Source organism: Symphalangus syndactylus, chromosome 12, assembly GCF_028878055.3.
Source record: "Symphalangus syndactylus isolate Jambi chromosome 12, NHGRI_mSymSyn1-v2.1_pri, whole genome shotgun sequence".
In the NCBI taxonomy this organism is placed as follows: Eukaryota; Metazoa; Chordata; class Mammalia; order Primates; family Hylobatidae; genus Symphalangus; species Symphalangus syndactylus.
In genome coordinates this window covers 130535328-130554565 of record NC_072441.2, presented here as the reverse complement: position 1 = coordinate 130554565, position 19238 = coordinate 130535328, and positions in this window count along the sequence as shown.

Below are 19238 nucleotides of genomic sequence, written 5' to 3'. Positions count from 1 at the left end.
AACCCATTCAACAACTACTAAAACAATATCAAAGGACCATCCAATATAGTAATTTTGAGCAAAATAAAGTTAAAAATGATCTGGCTTTAACCATAAGAATGACACTGCTCAACACAAACATCTAGATCTGTGCAGTTAACACTGAGACTTTCCAGACCCGCAGCCTTTTACAACAGCAGAAGTACCCTGTACACATCATGGCGGTCCACTGAAGTGCCCCCAGATTTGCTGTGGCATGGCACACGTCAGACATGATGGTCCTTGTATGGCACACTGGGACAAGTGGAAGGAAAGTTGCAGGTCAGAGGTCCTGAGGCTGTGAGTTTGGTGATGACACCCACTGTGGAAAGTGAAATAATGAGATTCAGCACAAGGCTGCCCACAGAGAAGCCCACCTAGCCCAATGAGGGGTAGTTTAGAGGACAAGGGGATTATGGAAGGTTCTCTGAAGGAGATGGGCATTGGTTGAAGGACTTAAAGATTTAAGAGAATTTCCCAAGTGGAGATGGTAGTAGAAGGGAGAGATGGATGGTTATTGAGCGCCGCTCTGTGTAGGCATTGTAGGAAGTGATGGAGCAGGCACTCAGGCAGAGGGAAGGTGAGCAAAGGGGTAACAGGGAAGGCTTTCAACTCCTTGCAATTGGGTAATTACTTTTTAATTACTATTTTGAGAGCAGGGACCCTATCCCCTGACCCCTGTATCTCCAGAATCTACAACCACATAGTAAATTCTCAGTCAGGTGCTTGTATCCAGCAGAGCCTTGAAGGATGGTAGGATTTGGAGAAAGGAAGAGGAGAAGGGAGGGCATTCCTGGAGAAGAAGTCATGTGGGCAAAAGCACAGAGGTAGGAAAGCATGAAACATGTGTTGAGATCAATGAGGAGCCTGGTTTGTCTGGAAAAAAGGGTTTGTGCCAGGGAGTTGTGGGCGATGAGGTTGGAAGGTGGGCAGGAATGCAACATTTTCCAGGTTGGAGTTGAGGCCACAACAGTAATTCCCTGCAGAAAGGAAAGGGAAAGGATTGGGCCACAGAGGATTTGCTGTGTGGCCCATGGTGGGATGGGGGTGGGTGGGCAGGAGTCTGTGGCCACCTCCTGGAGTTTCTGTCCAGCTCCTTGTCTCTTCCGGTGTTATGAAACTGGGAGTTGGGGGAGGGGCCTCAAATGTCATTTTTTTTCTATGAATAGGGACACACACACACACACACACCAATCCTAAGAATGATTTTTTTTTCCACTTGTCAAGAGCCAGAAAAAAGCTGAAGGTATAAAGTTCAGAACTGGCAGGGCTGGAGGGCAGACAGGGAAGGGCTGAGGATCTTTGAGTTTTCTAAGCTGCGGCAACCATTAGGAGCTGGGGGAAAAAAGAAAGAAGAATTTCCACGAAGCATCTGCTATGGCCTGTGGAAGGCTCTATGGAGTTTCTGGAGGAGGGTGTGTGCTTTCTTCACAGCCTTGGCTAGTCTGGGGGTAGGGGTCTGTGCCCACTAGACTCCTCTTCAGGGTTGGAAGATGAGGCCCTGGATGCCAGAGCTAGAAGCACCTGGTCCCACTGCCAGAGCTGCACAGCCTGGGTTCAAGTCCTGGCTCCACAGCCTGCCAGCTCTGTGATCTTGAGCAAGCCATTTAACCTCTCAGTGCCTCCCTTGCTTTGTCTACAAAGCCAGAGTAACAACATCTACCTGCCAGGGGTTAGGACAGTTACATGAGCTAATGCTTGCTTTGAACAATGCACGTGGTAACTGTTAGGTAACAGGGGTACCTTAATGGCGCCGGTTCCGGGTTCTTCTCCCCTCCTTGACCGGGCACTGTCTGAACCCGCCAAAGGAGGGACAATCAGGAAGAAGCATCTCCCACCTTCCCTTGGGCCCGCCCCACACAGGCCCAAGGGATATAAAACCCAGCACACCAGCAGCTCGCTCTCTCTCTCTCTCCTCTCTCTCTTCTCTCTTCTCTTCTCCTCTCTCTCTTCTCTTCTCTCTCTCCCCCATGCGACCTGACCTCTACCTCTCCAATAAAGATCTCTTGGCTGCCACCGGTGTCATCTCTGACTAGCCTGTCGCCCTTCATTTTGGTGCCGTGACTTGGATCGGGATTCCCCACCTTTAGGTGGGACCCCGATCCCCTTCCCAGGCTCAATCTAGACCTCCGGCCAGCCTTCACCCATTTTCCTGTTCGCCGAGCCCTTCGCCCACCACCGGCCTCATCTCGGTAAGTTTTCCCCTCCCGGGCCTACCTCTCGGGCAAATCGCCAGACCCTAGCCGCTCCCATGACGGACACATTTTGCCTGATGCCCTTACGGCAGTGGTAGGCCCCTATCATTCACTTCCGCCTCGGCCTGCAGGAAACGGAGTTTTCTCCCTCTCCTCCTTGCGTCTCCGGCCTGGGCCCCTCTCCTTCGCTCGTTAAAATCCTGGTACCAGGTGACCCACGGCCTCCTGCCTCTCAGAGGCTCCTCAGTCCTTCCGTTTCGGTGACGATCGATCCGGAGACTCTGACTCGCTCCGCAGCAAGCAGCTAGCAGGGGACGCCCTGCCTAGCTCGTCGCCGTCTATTCCTTCCTCTCGTTATGGGAGGCTCTGCATCCCTGCCGGCCGACTCTCCCCTACAATGTCTTTTAAATAATTTGTTGGCCCTTGCCCTCGCCTCAGACATCAAACGAAAACACCTAATTAAATTTTGCACTCAAAACTGGCCCACCTACCCCCTAGACAACCAAAACAAATGGCCTCCTTATGGCTTTCTCGATCCTGAACTTCTTCGGGATCTCTACAACTATTACGTGCGAACAGGAAAATGGGTAGAGATCCCATATATTCATGGCTTCTTCCTCCTACGGGACAGACCTAACCTCTGCCTCCCTTGTGAACCCCAACAGCTCCTTGCCGCTCTTAAACTGCCAACCCCTCCCTCTGCCCCTGACTTCGACCCAGCCAACAAGCGCCCCCCATACCACCACCCTCCGCCCCGCCTTCCGGCCGCTGGCCCAGATCAACCAGACGCCCCTCCCAGCGGTGCCTGCCCGCCCCCCACCAACTGCACCTACACCACCGCTCCTCCAAACTTCCCAGCCCCCGAAGGCTGGTGCAATGGCTCCCTACACAAGTCTATCAGTTCTTCCACTGGTGGCCCCTGTGTTCCCGTCACTCTCTTTCCCCAACTCACCCTATTACCCTTCTCTGAAGGCTCATCAGCATACCACTTTGACCACCCTGACCTAGACCCCTCACAGATTCACCAACACAAGAGAGCAGTTTTCTTACCATTCATTCTCGGGCTGTCCCTCACCACCTCCCTACTAGGCTCAGGACTAAGGGCTGCCTCCCTAGGTTACAGCGTGTCTGAGTTTTCTGATCTCAAGATTCCCAGTCCTTAGCCGCTTTACAACGTCAAATCACATCCCTAGCAGGGGTAACACTTCAAACTGCCGAACTCTAGATTTACTCACCGCTGAAAAAGGCGGTACTTGCATCTTCTTACAAACATTAAAACTTACATAACATTAGGAAGAAACTAATAGGGGCCAACTCGTCCCCATCATTGTGGGACACCTTAAAGACCCCCTCCGGCCGGGCGCGGTGGCTCACGCTTGTAATCCCAGCACTTTGGGAGGCCGAGGCGGGCGGATCACGAGGTCAGGAGATCGAGACCACGGTGAAACCACGTCTCTACTAAAAAATACAAAAAAAAAATTAGCCGGGCGTGGTGGCAGGCACCTGTAGTCCCAGCTACTCGGAGAGGTTGAGGCAGGAGAATGGCGTGAACCCGGGAGGCAGAGCTTGCAGTGAACCGAGATTGCGCCACTGCACTCCAGCCTGGGTGACAGAGCGAGACTCCGTCTCAAAAAAAAAAAAAAAAAGACCCCCCTCCTAGCCTGGATCCTCCCATTTCTAGGCCCTCTCATGCGTCCTCTTGTGCTCTCCTTCCGCGCCTTCTCAAATTCATGAGACAGCAAGTCTCATCCATCTCTAACCAAACCTTTAACCAGCTTCTCCTTAGACATCATCAACTCCTAGCAAGCAGCGAAGAAGCGGCTGACTCCAGAGACAGACTCTGAGCGCCTTGTCTCAGTTCCACCAGTTCCTAGACGATCTCCAAAAAGACTGCTGGCTCATCACAGACCCCACCCTGCCCTTTGGCTGGCTACAAGGAACATTCATGGACTTCACAACCGAGGAGGTGTTCACATACAGCGCCCTACTGCTTGGCCTTATACTCCTGCTGTGCCCCGTACACAACCCCCACAGTCCTCCCATGCCCCTCCCCCACGACGCCCCCGCTCAGCAGGAAGTAGTCAGAGGAACTACAACACCCATTTCCCCATTTCTTAAGAAACAAAAAAGGGAGGAATGTTAGGTAACAGGGGTACCTTAATGGCGCCGGTTCCGGGTTCTTCTCCCGTCCTTGACCGGGCACTGTCTGAACCCGCCAAAGGAGGGCCAATCAGGAAGAAGCATCTCCCGCCTTCCCTTGGGCCCGCCCCACGTAGGCCCAAGGGATATAAAACCCAGCACACCAGCAGCTCTCTCTCTCTCTCTCTCCTCTCTCCTCTCTCTCCTCTCTCTCCTCTCTCTCCTCTCTCTCCTCTCTCTCTCTCTCTCTCTCTCTCTCTCCCTCTCCCCCCTCTCTCCTCTCTCCTCTCTCTCCTCTCTCCTCTTCTCCTCTTCTCCTCTCCTCCTCTCTCTCTTCTCTCTCTCCCCCGCACGACCTGACCTCTACCTCTCCAATAAAGATCTCTTGGCTGCCACCGGTGTCATCTCTGACTAGCCTGTCGCCCTTCAGTAACTGTAATAAAAGGTATTATTATTATTAATTATTATTATTGAGAAAATGGAAGTAATACTTGCTTAGAACAATGCATGTGGTAACTGCACAATAAAAGTGTTATTATTATTGAGAAAATGGAAGTTTGAGAAAGAAGGGATCTGATGAGGCTGCATGCACTCAGGCTGAGCTGGGACTAGAATGGGTGCCCCTAGGCATTAAGAAATGGGTAAACTGCTTTCTGTATATCCTGATTAAAAAGTTAGAGAAAGAGCATCATATTTTTAAAGAACAATTTCTAAGAATGATTAATTATTTTTTTTTTTGACGGAGTCTCGCCCTGTTGCCCAGGCTGGAGTGCAGTGGCGCGATCTCGGCTCACTGCCAGCTCCACCTCCCGGGTTCACGCCATTCTCCTGCCTCAGCCTCCTGAGTAGCTGGGACTACAGGAGCCCACCACCACACCTGGCTAATTTTTTGTATTTTTTAGTAGAGACGGGGTTTCACCGTGTTAGCCAGGATGGTCTCGATGTCCTGACCTCGTGATCCGCCTGCCTCGGCCTCCCAAAGTGCTGGGATTACAGGCGTGAGCCACTGTGCCTGGCCAAGAATGATTAAAATTGATACTTAAGTCTGTAGTCATCCAAAAGCTTAGGTATTTGGAATAATACATTAATCAAACGTTTTAGATAGCTGAAGTTTTACTGTATATATATTTAGATCGGTGACAATTGGACACATATGATAATTAAAAAATTAAATGGAAGCACAGTCAACATTGGGAAGATTTCACACAAAAGCATGTTTGTCCTATAATGTAAAGGCCACTAGAGTTGGAGACAAAAGATTTAAGTGCTGACAGCATCAGTTACTGGCTACACCTGTTTGGGCAAGTTACTTAGTATTCCTGAGCCTCAATTTCCTCATCTGTAAGATGAGAATAATAATCCATAATTAGTGATGATAACAATACCTATAGTTAAGAATCCTCACAAGAAATAACAATACAGGAAATGTCCCTTATAATTTTAAAATGCTAACTTTTCTCAATCCCTAAGTATAATTTATATTTTCAAATTTTTGCTTTCCCACCTTATTAAATAAGTAATTCTTATTCATTGTAAAAACATTAAAAGTGACTATGAGCAAAAAGAAGGGCATAAAAAATCAGCTTAATGTCATCGTGTTGGTTTACCTTTAATGAATGTACAACAGGTGACAGTTTGCATTTTATTTCATTCTCATTAAAACCTCTGGGATTATTAAATTTGTTTTATAGGCAAAGGAATTGAATACCGGAGAAGTTTCTGACTTGACTAAGGTCACACAGCTAACCTTGTTTCTTCTGGATAGAGGAGGCAGAAATCCTTTCCAGTTATGACAGCTGGGGAATGCGGGAAGAGGGGAGGGGGAACCTGGCTGAGCTGGCCCAGGACAGGCAGAAAGATATTTGAGCTCTAGCAGGAGATATATGGGTGGAGCTGTGGGCTTGTTTTTCCAGAGTTGCCCCTTAAAACTCCAAGGATGGGGAGGTTTTTAGACAGATGGAGTAATAGATGGAAAGAAGGGGGCTAATTGAATCCACAGTCTCCCAACTCTGTGTCCCTTTGGCCTCTTCTACTTCTCCCATCCACCAAACCGCTCCTCCTCTGGTATCCCTGTCTTAGCAAAGACACTGTCCTTCACGTAAGCCTAGTTCTCACCTCCTCCAGGAAGCTTCCCTGATTCCCTCTGCCAAGCTCTAGTCATGTCAAGCTTTCCTGGATTGGCACCTCTGTGTGGCCTTGGTGTAGGGTACATGTGTGCCCACACTTTTCCTTTCATATACCCTTACCACTCACCACACTCCTGCCTCTCCCTGCCTACCTCCTGACCCAGTGGGTGCCTGTGGGTTAGACCTCTGCCATCATTGTTGGTGGTGACTGGAGTCATGCTGACAGCCACCACAGCTCCCAGGTTCTTCAGGACACCTCTGTCATATGCCCCACTCTGTTGTCACTCTATTCCCCAGAGTGGGAGTTGGCAGGTGTGCTGAATGTCAGGTAGGAAAATCTTGTCACTACATATGTACAATTTCCAACTCAGGTGGGTATAGGGTGTCATACCTGAGTTTCACATCTTTAAAAATTTTCACTGAAATGGCTGAGTGCGGTGGCTCACGCCTGTCATCCCAGCACTTTGGGAGGCCGAGGCACGCAGATCACCTGAGGTCAGGAGTTAGAGACAAGCCTGGCCAACATGGTGAAACCCCATCTCTACTAAAAATACAAAAATTAGCCAGGTGTGGTGGTGGGCGCCTGTAATCTCAGCTACTTGGAAGGCTGAGTCAGGAGAATTGCTTCAACCTGGGAGGTAGAGGTTGCAGTGAGCTGAGACAGTGCCATTACACTCCAGCCTGGGCAACAGGAGTGAAACTCCACCTCAAAAAAACCCACAAAACAATAACAATAACAATTTTCACTGAAATAAAACAAGTATGTAGTCTTTTTTTTGTACATTTAAGAGTTATCTTCAAAAGTAAATGTTCATCATTACTATTACTATTATTAATAGCATCTCCAGATCTCCCTCAAGATAAGAACTTGTCTTCTTTATCAATCTGGAGGTCTTTTCCTGGATCTCCTTATAGATGAGCAGGTTCCTCTCCCACACCAAGGTCATCATTCATGTACATTCAGCTTCTCAGTCAGCCTACCTGCCTTCCTGCCTGCTTCCCTCCTTTCCTCCCTCCCTTTCTTCCTTTCTTCCATTGCATATGCTAATCCACCCACCAGCAATCACCTACTCACCAATTCAATTCACCCAATATTTATAACAATGATAAACCAGATAATGAACCTAATTTTTCATCCATCCATCCATCCTTCATGATTTCCTTTTCATAGCATTTCTTTTTTTTTTCTTTTTCCCCAGTATCAGACAAGGAATCACTCATGGCATTTCTTTATCTCAGCTACCCAATTTCTCTGAGTGGCCTTCCCAATCTCCTTACCTTCCAATTTATAACCATCCGTTTGACACTGTAGATACCTTCTACAAAGCATCTATAACCACTTAAATTTTTTTTTTTTTTTTAAGCTCAGAGGGTTTTCCAGACTCTGCAGTTGTTCTTCTACTAGGGTCTCCCTTGGCTTGGTTTGCTTTAGTCTTATTGTCTCGGACTTGAGTTCTCCCTTTCTGCCTGGCCCTTTTATATTTCACCCATACCTCAATGTCTCGTCTCAGACCATTTCCTCTACCTGGAGCACTCTTCCTTGTACCTACTCCTGTTCACCAACCTTCTTTTTATTCTTCAGGACACTCAGTTTACATGCCACTCTTGTGACACTGTCTCTTTTACATCTTTCTGTGTCCCCTTTCCCAGACTCTGGGCTCCCACAACAATATGTACCTCTCTCTTGCATAGCACTTGCGCGCTGAATTTTAATTAATTGCTGCTTATCCATCTTATTGGCTGAAGGGAGCACACTTAACCCATCACTGCATCGCTAGCAGTAGCATCTATCCATCTCTCTCTCTCTCAATTATTTATCATCTGTCATCTATCTATGTAATCTATGTATCTATTATCTGTCAATCATTTATCATCTGTCAGTGTAACCTATGTATCTATTATCTATCAATCACTTATTATCTATCTTTTAAATTTTTTATTTATTTTATTTTATTTTTTTGTAGAAATGGGGTCTCGCTGTGTTGCCTAGGTTGGTCTTGAACTCCTGACCTGAATTGATCCTCCCACCTCAGGCTCCCAAAGTGTTGGGATTACAGGTGTGAGCCACGACACCTGGCATCTATCTATCTATCTATCTATCTATCTATCTATCTATCTATCATCTATCTACCTACCGATCTAATTTTTGAATAAATAGTTAAATCACGCTGTGGATGAATGACCTCTTTCTCAACACTGTGGTCCCCATTTACCTATTCACATCCCATTCCTTCTTGAAAACTTTGCTCGAGTACTTGCTTCATAAAGTGTTCCTTGCTTTCTCCACCTCAGTCAGAGTTTCCTGCTTCCTGTTCTAACTGTTCCTGTGCTTTGTTGAAGGGCAAATGGTGAGGGAGAGTGGGAATAGGTAGCACGTAGAGACTGACAGGTACCTCTCTTCTGCTCCAATCTCTTCCTGGGCTGTCTCCATAGCTGTGTGTCCTGCAGGACCTGCCCAGCCTGGCATGCTTGCTCTTTGGGAATCCAGCCCCCACCCCATGCCCTCGATGACCTAGGCAGGCTAAGAGAGGAGCCTTGAGAAGTGCTGAGACAAGGCTGATGCTTCCTGGGACAGGAGGTACATGTTTACCTAGAGAACTGCCCAAGAAGATCGGCCTTGGCTAGGGACATAAGTAAATCAGAAGCAAATTGAATGCAAATGTTATGCAAATATGCATGTGGTTCTCCTGATTGCTTCTTTCAGTGGGAAGGGGCCCTTGGCAAGCCTCTTGCCTGGGTCATTTGGAACACAATGAGCAGGGGCCCTCCCCCACCCATCTCACCTCCCTCCTCCTGCAAGGCCCATCATCTCTATTTGTGACTGCAGCTACAGCCCTTGCTTCTGCAGTGAGTAGGAGGGACTGGGGTTTCCTACCACCCCCTTCTTAGGGGTGGGGCTGGCTTGTGTCTCTCCTGCCAGAATGGGGGCTCCCTGTGGGAAAGTGGGGCCAGGAAAGCTGAGGTAGGCTCATTGCTACCCTGAGTCCCATGAGGATATCTACAGGAAGAGATGGCAGCCAATCCTTCTTCATGGCCCTCCCAGCAAGTACAGGAATCCAGCTGTGTGGAGCAGGGAGGTGAGGGAGCAGGCAGCTGGACAGGGAGGAATGTCCCATCCCCGGAAAGAACAAGATGAATTGAACATCCAAGAGGGCAGGAGGGATTCTGGTTACACAGAAAGGCTATCTTTCATGTCAAGAGAATAAATTATTGTCAAGAAGAATGGTGGGTGGTGGAGTTTCCAATCATGACTTTTTAATAAAGAAATTAAAAATTGGCCACTCTTAGATGGTTAGTGGTTCATCAGGGTAAAGGCAGCTGGAGTTTACCTCTAGTACTCCACTTATTAATTCATTCAGGTTGTTTTTGAATACTTAGTCTGTTTCTGGCACTTTGCCAGGTACTGGGTCATTTCATCACTCTTGCTTCTACTCCATAATTCTATAGAAGTGACTGATTTCTATATTCATGGTGCAAAGCCTGGCACACAGAGCTCACTGGGCATTTCTTGACTCAACATATAAACCTACCAACTCCTTCAGCTTTTCCTTATTTTTCCCTGAAAATGTTCAGCTTAGTTAAACCCACCTTTTCTGAGTACCCACTATGTGCCAGGCTCTTACTAAGCTCTGGGGAGACCCTGAGGGATCAGACATACGGCAAGATACGTAGTGAGATGAGGGCAAGATGAGGGCCCCGACAGAGTCACCCTGGGCTGCGCTGGAACACGTTGGGGAAGGTCTGCCCCAACCTGGGCATCAGGATGCTCTCCTGAAGGAGGCAATGCCCCGAGTTGAATCTTGAAAGGCAGGTGGGGGCAAGGCATTCCTGGCTGAGGGAACAGCATATGGAGAGGCACAAAGCCAGGGAGCGGCAGAGAATGGGGTAGATACAGAGCAGAAGGCGTTATCAGCGGACACATGGTGTGTGTCGGAGATGTGGACTGCCCCCAGCGGCCGGTCCAGCCATGGAGTCAACTTCCTCTCCTTTCTGTGGGCTGTGGGGAGGAGGCACGGGTGACTAAAGAAGGGAGAGATGGTCAGACTTGGGCTTAGATCCTGGCTGTCCTGTGAAGGGCGGATTGTAGTGACCAGGCAAGGCAGTGCTACAGAGGTGAGGGCATGGATGGACTTGGCAGCTCATTGGAATTTGCATTGACAGGATTGGTGGACCAATTGGTGGGGGGCGTAAGAGAGAGGAAGGAGTTGGGTTTCTGGCTGGGGTGATTGACAGGGCAGTAAGGAAGCCTGAGGAGGTCCATGATTGTGGAACAATGGGTGGCTGTGGAGGGAGGGACAGGGGTGCATCCTGGGAGGCTGGAGTTTGAAGCTGTCTCTGAGCCTGTCTAGACTAGAGATGGAGATTTGGCAGGGAGCAGGACACCATGTAGCTGAAGCAGTGGGGGATGTCTGAGTCAGGTGGACCTTAAGAAGGGGTGGCTCTGGGCCAGGCATGGTGGCTCATGCCTGTAATCCCAGCACTTTGGGAGGCCGAGGCGGGCAGATCACGAGGTCAGGAGTTCGAGACCAGCCTGGCCAACATAGTGAAACCCTGTCTCTACTAAAAATAGAAAAAAATTAGCCAGGCATGTTGGCGGGCAACTGTAATCCCAGCTACTCTGGAGGCTGAGGCAGGAGAACTGCTTGAACCTTGGAGGCAGAGGTTGCAGTGAGCCGAGACTGCGCCATCACACTCCAGCCTGGGTGATAGTGCGAGACTCGCTCTCAAAAAAAAAAAACAAAAACAAAAACAAACAAACAAAAAACAAGAAGGGGTGGTCCCAATCCATCTGGACCCACCATTTTCTGGAGCATCTCATGGACTTTAGGTTATGGGAGCTACAGCCTTACCTGAGCAATTCTGTCCCTTTATGTCCCATTGTCCCGTAGCCAATACCCCCACAGAGGAGGGAAACCCCCAGGGAAGGTTCCTGCAATGAGACTTGGACTTCTTGGTTTGGAGTTTATGGCAGAACCTCTATCTTGGCTGAGATGTTTTATTTACTCCAAGAAAAAAAAAAGATTGTTTTTCCTGAAAGAGGAAAATCTCAAGTCATTTCCATAAAAAGGTCCATCTCCTCCTCTGAGCCAGAGAGCAGACTCCTTAGCACAGCCTGGCTCATGGTCCAAGTGTAAATGAGTCAGTCCCCACTGGCTTTCTCCATAGTCCGAGTATGTCTTTAATTAAGGGGACAATTGCTTGGCTCAAGGGCTGGGGCTTCCAGCCAAGAGATCCGCCCTCTGGCAGATCCAAGATGTCCTGCGTATCTTCTCTAAGCCTATCCCAGCGTCAGGCCTCTTTGTTTTCTCTTACCAAAAGGGACAAGGTGTGGGCAAACTGGAATAAGGCAAGGGGGGTGAGTGGAAACACCTTCTGTGATAATATCTGGTCATTAGTGAGTGTTTTACCAAGAATCTGGAGTTGATAAGAGCAGAATCGTGCTGGACCAGAGCCCTTGAAATCAATAACATTCAGTTCTAGGAGGGTGCAGAGGTCAAAGCCTCATTGTATAGGGGCTCAGGGAAAGAAGTCTTCCCTTAAGGTCATGTAGAAAGCCAGTGACAGAATGCACACACCAAGATTCTGGTCTCGTGTTGAGTTTAGTTCATTGGCTTCTTTGTCCTGTAGGCATTGACCCAGGGAACAAATTAGATGATGGAGGCCTGGGCCAATGTGCTTGGCACTCAGTAGGTTCTTTTCCTGGCAGGCGGTTGTGTTCACACCAGCAGACTCTTTCCCTTTCCTCCAAAATTGAGCTTCTTGTGTAGATATAGCCTTTGTCTATAGGTCAGTCGGTTGTTTGCTTCTGTCAGTCAAGCCACTGGAAGTAGAGTCTTTGAAAGGCTTTGTTATCTGCAAAGGCCTCTGTTGTTGGTGGTCCCCAGGTGATCCCCAGAGTTGGGGACGAGCTGGATCCTGGAATGCTGAGGACGGGAGTGAATGGCTCTGAGGTTTGGAAGCTTGATGTTTAAAGTGCTGGGCATTTCCTGGGCCTGCTGGGTCACCAGGAGGGTTGGCAGCATCTCCCCCAGGTTATCTCTAGAAGAGAAGTAGGGCCTAGACACCCAGGAACCATGGGGGAAACGAGGATGTGGAGAGGGCTGGAGTGCTTCTCTCTCCTCAAAGCCCACTGAGAAGCTGGGGATGCAAGCTTGCTGGGTGGCAGAGAGGGTTATGCTCATATACACAGAGCCACTTCTCCAGCCCCTCAGCCAGGACCACTGAGCCCCTGCTAAAGGTAACCTGTGGATCATGGCGAGGGCCCAGGGAAACAGTCGCAAGTCCTTATATTGTGAGCACAATCGGAGGCCTGTGACATTAAAATGACAGCAAGCTCTGGTAGGGAAGTGGGGCCTGAGGCTGCTGACCTCCTATGCATCGCGGGATGGCTCACTCCAAAGTGGGTGCCTTGGAACCTGGTGCATGGGAACCTGGGCATGTAGGGCATGCACCTTTCCCCCAGGTGTTCTATCCAGGGACATCATGGATACACTATAGTAAAAGGTGGGGCTGGGCCAGAACAGGTACAGTGGGGACACTGAGGTTGTGGTGTGTGTGTGTGTGTGTTTGTGTGAGAGAGAGAGAGAGTATGTTAGGCGCATGTCTCGCCTCTCAGCATCTCCAGTATTGTGTGTAGATGTTAAGGTTAAAGGCATAAGGTCAAGAGCCAGACTACTCAGGTTCAAGTCCTTCCTCTGCCATTTACTAGTTGTAGGACCTTAAGCAAGTCACTCTACTTCTCTGTGCCTCTGTTTTCTCATCCATAAAATGGGGATAACCTACCTTATAGGGTTGTTGTGAGGATTAAATTCATGAGAATGCTGACATCTAGTAACAGTCGAAGAAATGCTGGCTCTTATTTGTGTTATTTTGCACAAGAATACTTCCTGCCAGTCTGTCTTATGAGTCTTATGACTGGGGTCAGTGGCAGCTCCACAAGGGCTCACAGCTTTTGCCTCATTTCAGAGGTGGCCTGGTGGGTGGGGAGAGCATGGTCCAGCAGAGTGAGCCCAGGCTTGTGCAGCCAAGTCGACCTGGGTTCAAAGCCACTTACAAGGTAGATGACCTTGGTCAGCTGACCTCACATCACCACACTTCAGTTTTCTCATCTGTAAAATGGGGACAATTCTTACCTCATAGAGAAGTTGAGAGAATTAGATGACAGAGCATCATGAAATGTCATGAAAGCTCCTCCCTCACTGCCTGCCAGCAGTTACTGATTCTTGATGTGAGTTTGTTCCTTTTTGCTGTTCAGAATGTCTGTGACAGACCCAGCAATCTAACTTTTGGGTCTAAGGTTGAAGAGACCTTTGCACGTCCATGTTCACAGCAGCATTACTCACAAAAGCCAAGATGTGGAAATAATCCAAATGTCTGTGAACAGATTAATGGATCAAGAAGATGTGTATACACACACGCGTACACACAAACATGCGCACATACAACAAAATACTATTCAGCCTTTAAAAAGAAGGAAATCTTGCCGTTGTGACAATGAGGATGAACCTGGAGGACATTATGCTAAATGAAATAAACCAGGCACAGAAAGGCAGACCTGTATGATCTCACTCATACATAGAATCTAAAAAAGTTGAACTCATAGAAGCAGAGAGTAGAATGGTGGTTACCAGCGCCTAGGGTGGGCGGGAGGGGATGTTGGGGAGATGTTGATCAAAGGGCACAAGATTTCAGTTTGATAGGAAGAATAAGTTCAAGAGATTGATTGTACAACCTGATAACTGTAGTTAATAATGCTGTATTGTCTACTTGAAGTTTGCTAAGAGAGTAGATCTTAAAGTTCTCAGCACACACAACAAAAACATGGTAACTACGTGAGGGATAGATATGTTAGTTAGCTTGATTGTGATAATCATTTTACAATGTACAATGTACATCAAAACACCACGTCATAAACCCTAAATATATGTACTTCTATTTGTCAAAAAATTATTAATTTCTTTAAAAAAGAGAATGGTTATGACAGAATTGGATGTTCAGTTTACCTGTCTTTCTTTAACTATGATGATTGGATGGCAGTAATAACTTCAATAATAGTTACAGCCCCCCTATGTATAGTACTACATTGAATACACATTGCTTATGCTTATCATACAGGTATTCATCGCAACAGCCTGTGAAGTCTCTGATATCATTTTCCTTGCTTTACAGATAAAGAAACTGAGGCACCTAGAGAAGACAAGTGGCTGCTGAGAAGGTATTTGGGCAGGTTTTGCCAGGGGAACACCTTTCCAGCCAAGGAGAGGCCGTGGCTCGCTTGGGTCTAGGGGGACCTCTGTGCTTATGTAAATGGATGAGTGCTAATTGCTTTGCTAATGGGAAACACACAGGGAGATAGGATCTGCAGCAAAGCGGAAGGCCTTTCAGAAAATTAGAGCTGGGAAAAACCCCAAAGAAATCTGGGAAGATGATAAGGCAATGCCCAAGAACTCACGGCAGCGCTGTGGGAGGGTGGGCTCTGGGGCAGAGGGGAGCTCCTGAAGCATCAGCCAGTCCTGGAGGCCCAAGTCCAAGGGAGGCAGGGCTGTGAGTAGTCATCCAGCTGCCTTGGGCCTAGAGCAGCTTGAAGAGCAGATTCCATCTCCGTGAGCCAGGCCCACTTGCTGGGCAGCCTCGCCTAGAATTCCTGGACAATTCCTCTTTGCTTTGCCCTATGCTGGGTTCTGGTATCACGCAGCCACATCTAAACCCTGTGTCCCAGGAGAAGAGTTCAGCCAGAGTGAGTACCTCAGATCTAGAGCCAGATGATCTGGGTTCAAAATCTCATTTCCGTCACTTATTAGCTGTGTGATGTTGGGCAAGTTACTCAACCTCTCTGTGCTGCAGTTTTCTTGTCTGTAAACTGGAGATGTTATATGATAGCAATGATGCTGTAGTGATGATTAAGTTAATTAATCCATGTAGGTTGCTTAGAAGAGTAGCTGAGACATAACAAGAACTGGATACATGATAGATATTGGTGTTATTATTTTAAGAAGATTGTACAATTTGACCAAGCCCTTCTCTTGCTTAAATCTTTTCTGTAGCATCCTGTTGCCCTCAGGCTCAAATGCATCCTCAGTACTGTGGTTTACATATGGCCCTGCTCATGCTCCAGCTTCATTCCTCTCTGACCACTACCTTTCAGCCACTCCCAGTGATCTGTGCTTTCCTGAGTGTCCCACTTTCTTTCCTCTGGGCCTTTGCATATGATGTTCCCTTGGCTTGGAATTCCTTCTTTCAAAGGGTACCCCTTGCCATGTGTTTGGCTATTCCTGAGGGAGCTTTATTTCTGAAGCCCATCAGATATTGATGCCTTCATCTGGTCTTCCGTGGCCTCATATGTCCCACTATTTCAGGATGTAGCACTGTGCTGCAGTTGTTCAGGGCCTGTCCCTCTGCTTGGGTCACCTCTCCGAATCTAATGCCCAGAGCAGATCCTGACCCAGACGAGGCTTGATAAATGTTTGCTGAATGACTTTGAGGGGGCAAAAATAAATATACCAAGCTGTCTGTCCTGAGGTCCCATCCAGCTTCTATAGAAGGGACAACAAAAATCTGAGGACATGACAGTTTGACAGGCAGTGGAGGGTGGTGGTGATAAGAACAGGCTCTTGAGGCAAGCAGCACGGGGATTTGCAAGCTGTATGACTTTAGACAAATTGCATAACCTATCTAAGCTTCAGTTTCTTCCCTGGTAAATGGGAAGAATAACAGACACTTGAGCATGAAATGAAAAAATGATGTAAAGCACTTTGCACTACACAAGGCACATATCTGGCATATAGTAAAGGCCACTGGATGCTGACCATCTACTTCCTCATCACTGTGATGCATGCCCAAATCTGCTGACCACATGTGCTGCCTTCCCAGGCACTACCTCTGACCTGGAGGCAGCAGCCATGTGTGGGAACCTGGGTCTAGAGGTTGTCAACCATCTCTCTGGGTACGACCCTCAGCTTCTCAAATCAGACGCCGTGGCTCATGCCCGTAATCCCAGAAATTTGAGAGGCCAAGGTGGGTGGATTGCTTGAGCTCAGGAATTTGAGATCAGCCTGGGCAACATGGTGAAACCCTGTCTCTACAAAAAATACAAAAATTAGCCAGGCGTGGTGTTGTGCGCCTGTGGTCCCAGCTACTCAGGAGGCTGGGGTGAGAAGATGGCTTGAACCTGGGAGGCAGAGGTTGCAGTGAGCCAAGATTGCACCACTGCACTCCAGCTGGTGTGACAGAGCCAGATCCTGTCTCGAAAAAAAGAAACCTCAGCTTCTTGCAGTGTCAGCAAGGAGAAGCCACTTGGAAATTCCGAGACAAGCCTAGGTGGGTGATTGGTATCCTCCATCCACCTGTCCGCCCTGCAGGACCCAACTATTTCCAGGGATCGCTTCTGGGGTTTGGATTCTAAAGCTTGGTCCCATGGTTGTCGAATTTGTATGATTAAAGCCACATTGTGTATGGACAAATGCCAGCATTCATTCATTCATTCACTTATTCATTCAACATTTTTTGAGCATTTGCTAAGTGGCTGGTATTGACGATACCAAGACTAATATAACGCAGTGTGCCTGCCCTCAAATTGCTCACTATCTGGAGAAGCAGAAAGAGATGCAGACAGACAATTAAAGACCAAGTTGGAAGGGATCGTGAAGAGGCCGGGGATGTGGATGTGGTAGCACCAGCAGGGATACTCAACAGCCCCGAGCCCTTTCTCTGTATCAGGTACAATGCTAAGGGGTCTTCATACCTACCTCCAGGGTTCTTGTAAGTTTATATATATATGTATATATACAGTCACTTTATATATATATATATATATGTAAACTATATAGATATAGTATATATATGTACTATAACTTTATATATAAAGTTATTTAGTTCTTACTTACAAGAACCCTGGAGGTAGGTATGAATGTGGTACTTAGCTGAGTTAGTTTCCTATTGCTGTAACAAATTACTGTAAACTCAGCGGCTTTAAACAACCTAAATTTATCATCTTACAGTTTGGAGTTCAGAAGTCCAAAACAAGTTTCACTGGACTAAGGTCAAGGTGTTGGCTGGGCTGTTGCTTCTAGAGGCTCTGAGGAATAATCTATTTTCTTACCTTGTTTAACTTCTAGGGGCCACCTGCATTCCTTGGCTTGTGGCCCCTGCATCTCTCCAATCTCTGCTTCTATCATCACATCTCCTGGTCTCACTGTGACCTTCCTGCCTCCCTCTTATAGGGACCCTTGTGATTACACTGGGCCCACCCTGATAATCCATGATAATCTCTCCATCTGAGATCCTTCATTTAATCCATCTGCAAAGTCCCTTTCACCATGTAAGGTAACATATTCACAGACTCTGAGGATGAGGATGTGGACATCTTGAGGGTGGGGAGCGTTATTCAGCCTCCCACACCGTCTTGCAGATGAGAAAACTAAGACTTACAAAGGTCAAGGAACTTGCCTAAAGTTCTACAGCCAGTAACTGGCAAATCCCGCCCTCTTTCGATTTGAGCCTCCAGCTCTTAACCTCAAACAAGAAGACTGCTGGTGCAGGTGAACCTTGAACTAGGTTTTGAAGAATGAATCAGAGTTAAAAAAAAAGGTGTGTCCAGTGGAGGAATGATGTATGCAAAAGCAAGCTCAGCACTGGGTGTGCTTTGGTACCATAAAATGCTCAGACTCGCTGGGGGTGCAGGGAGGTGAGACACGACAGGTAGGCAGGGTCCGGATGGTGGAAAGCCTCCTAGAGCAGGCTACAATGTTTGCAGTTGAATTGAAAGATGTGAAAAACCGCTGGAGGATTTCACCTGTACGTCCTGGGTAATCCCTTCCCCTTTCTGACCCTCAGTTTCCAGCTCCTCTGCCCTGATCTGCTTTTTCCCTCCCCACTGTCCCTTTGTCCCCTCCCTTCTCACTCCCTTGCTGCCAGGCCTGGTCCCATCCATCCCTAGGCAGGAATGAGGGCTGGGTGTACTGCCCCCTTCCCCCATCCCCAGGACAGCGACGGTTTCCAAATATCTGTCTGTTGAAATAATGTTCTCTGGGCACTGGGCCTCCCTCCCTCCCTCACATTCCTGGGCGAGCCGGCCTGTTTGGCTTGCTCGGACAAATATTGACTTTCTCTGTCCTTCTCACTCTGGGTCTGTTTAAAAGGCATCAATCTTTGCCGGGGTGTGAGCTCCCTCTCCGTAACCTGTGGCCTCTGCGGTCCTATTCGGGCAGGGAGTGGTGGGGAGGGGCTCACAGGCTCTGGGGATACCCGTTTCTTGCTTGGCCGCACTATAGAGGCTTTTGGTGCAATGCTGTTTCTTGTCAGCTGCTTTCCACGCGGTCCTGCGTGGGGCCTAACAGCCCACTTATGGAGCCTGTACCTGAGGGTCAGGTCTATGCACGTGGCATGTGCACTGAGACCTTCATACACATTTCTCTAGACTCCTCAATAAGCAGGCAGGAAACCCTGCTGAGTCTACCCTCAAACAATTATTCATCATCCAACCACTTCTCAGCCTCCGCTGCTACCCTCCAGGTCCCAGACACCATCATCTCCTGGATCTTACTCCTGGATTATTAAGTTAACTTCCTAAATTCTGCCCCACTTCCCTTCAGTCTGTTGTCAATTTTGGAGCCAGAGGGATGGGTGAACGTGTTGGTTAGCCTGGCCTAGACCACCCTGCTCCCCTCCCCTCCTCTTCCTCCTCCTCTCTCCCTTTGGGCCTCAGGGTTTTTCCTCCCATCTGAAAAACTTCCCATGAAACTGTTCTCTCTGCCTGGATCGG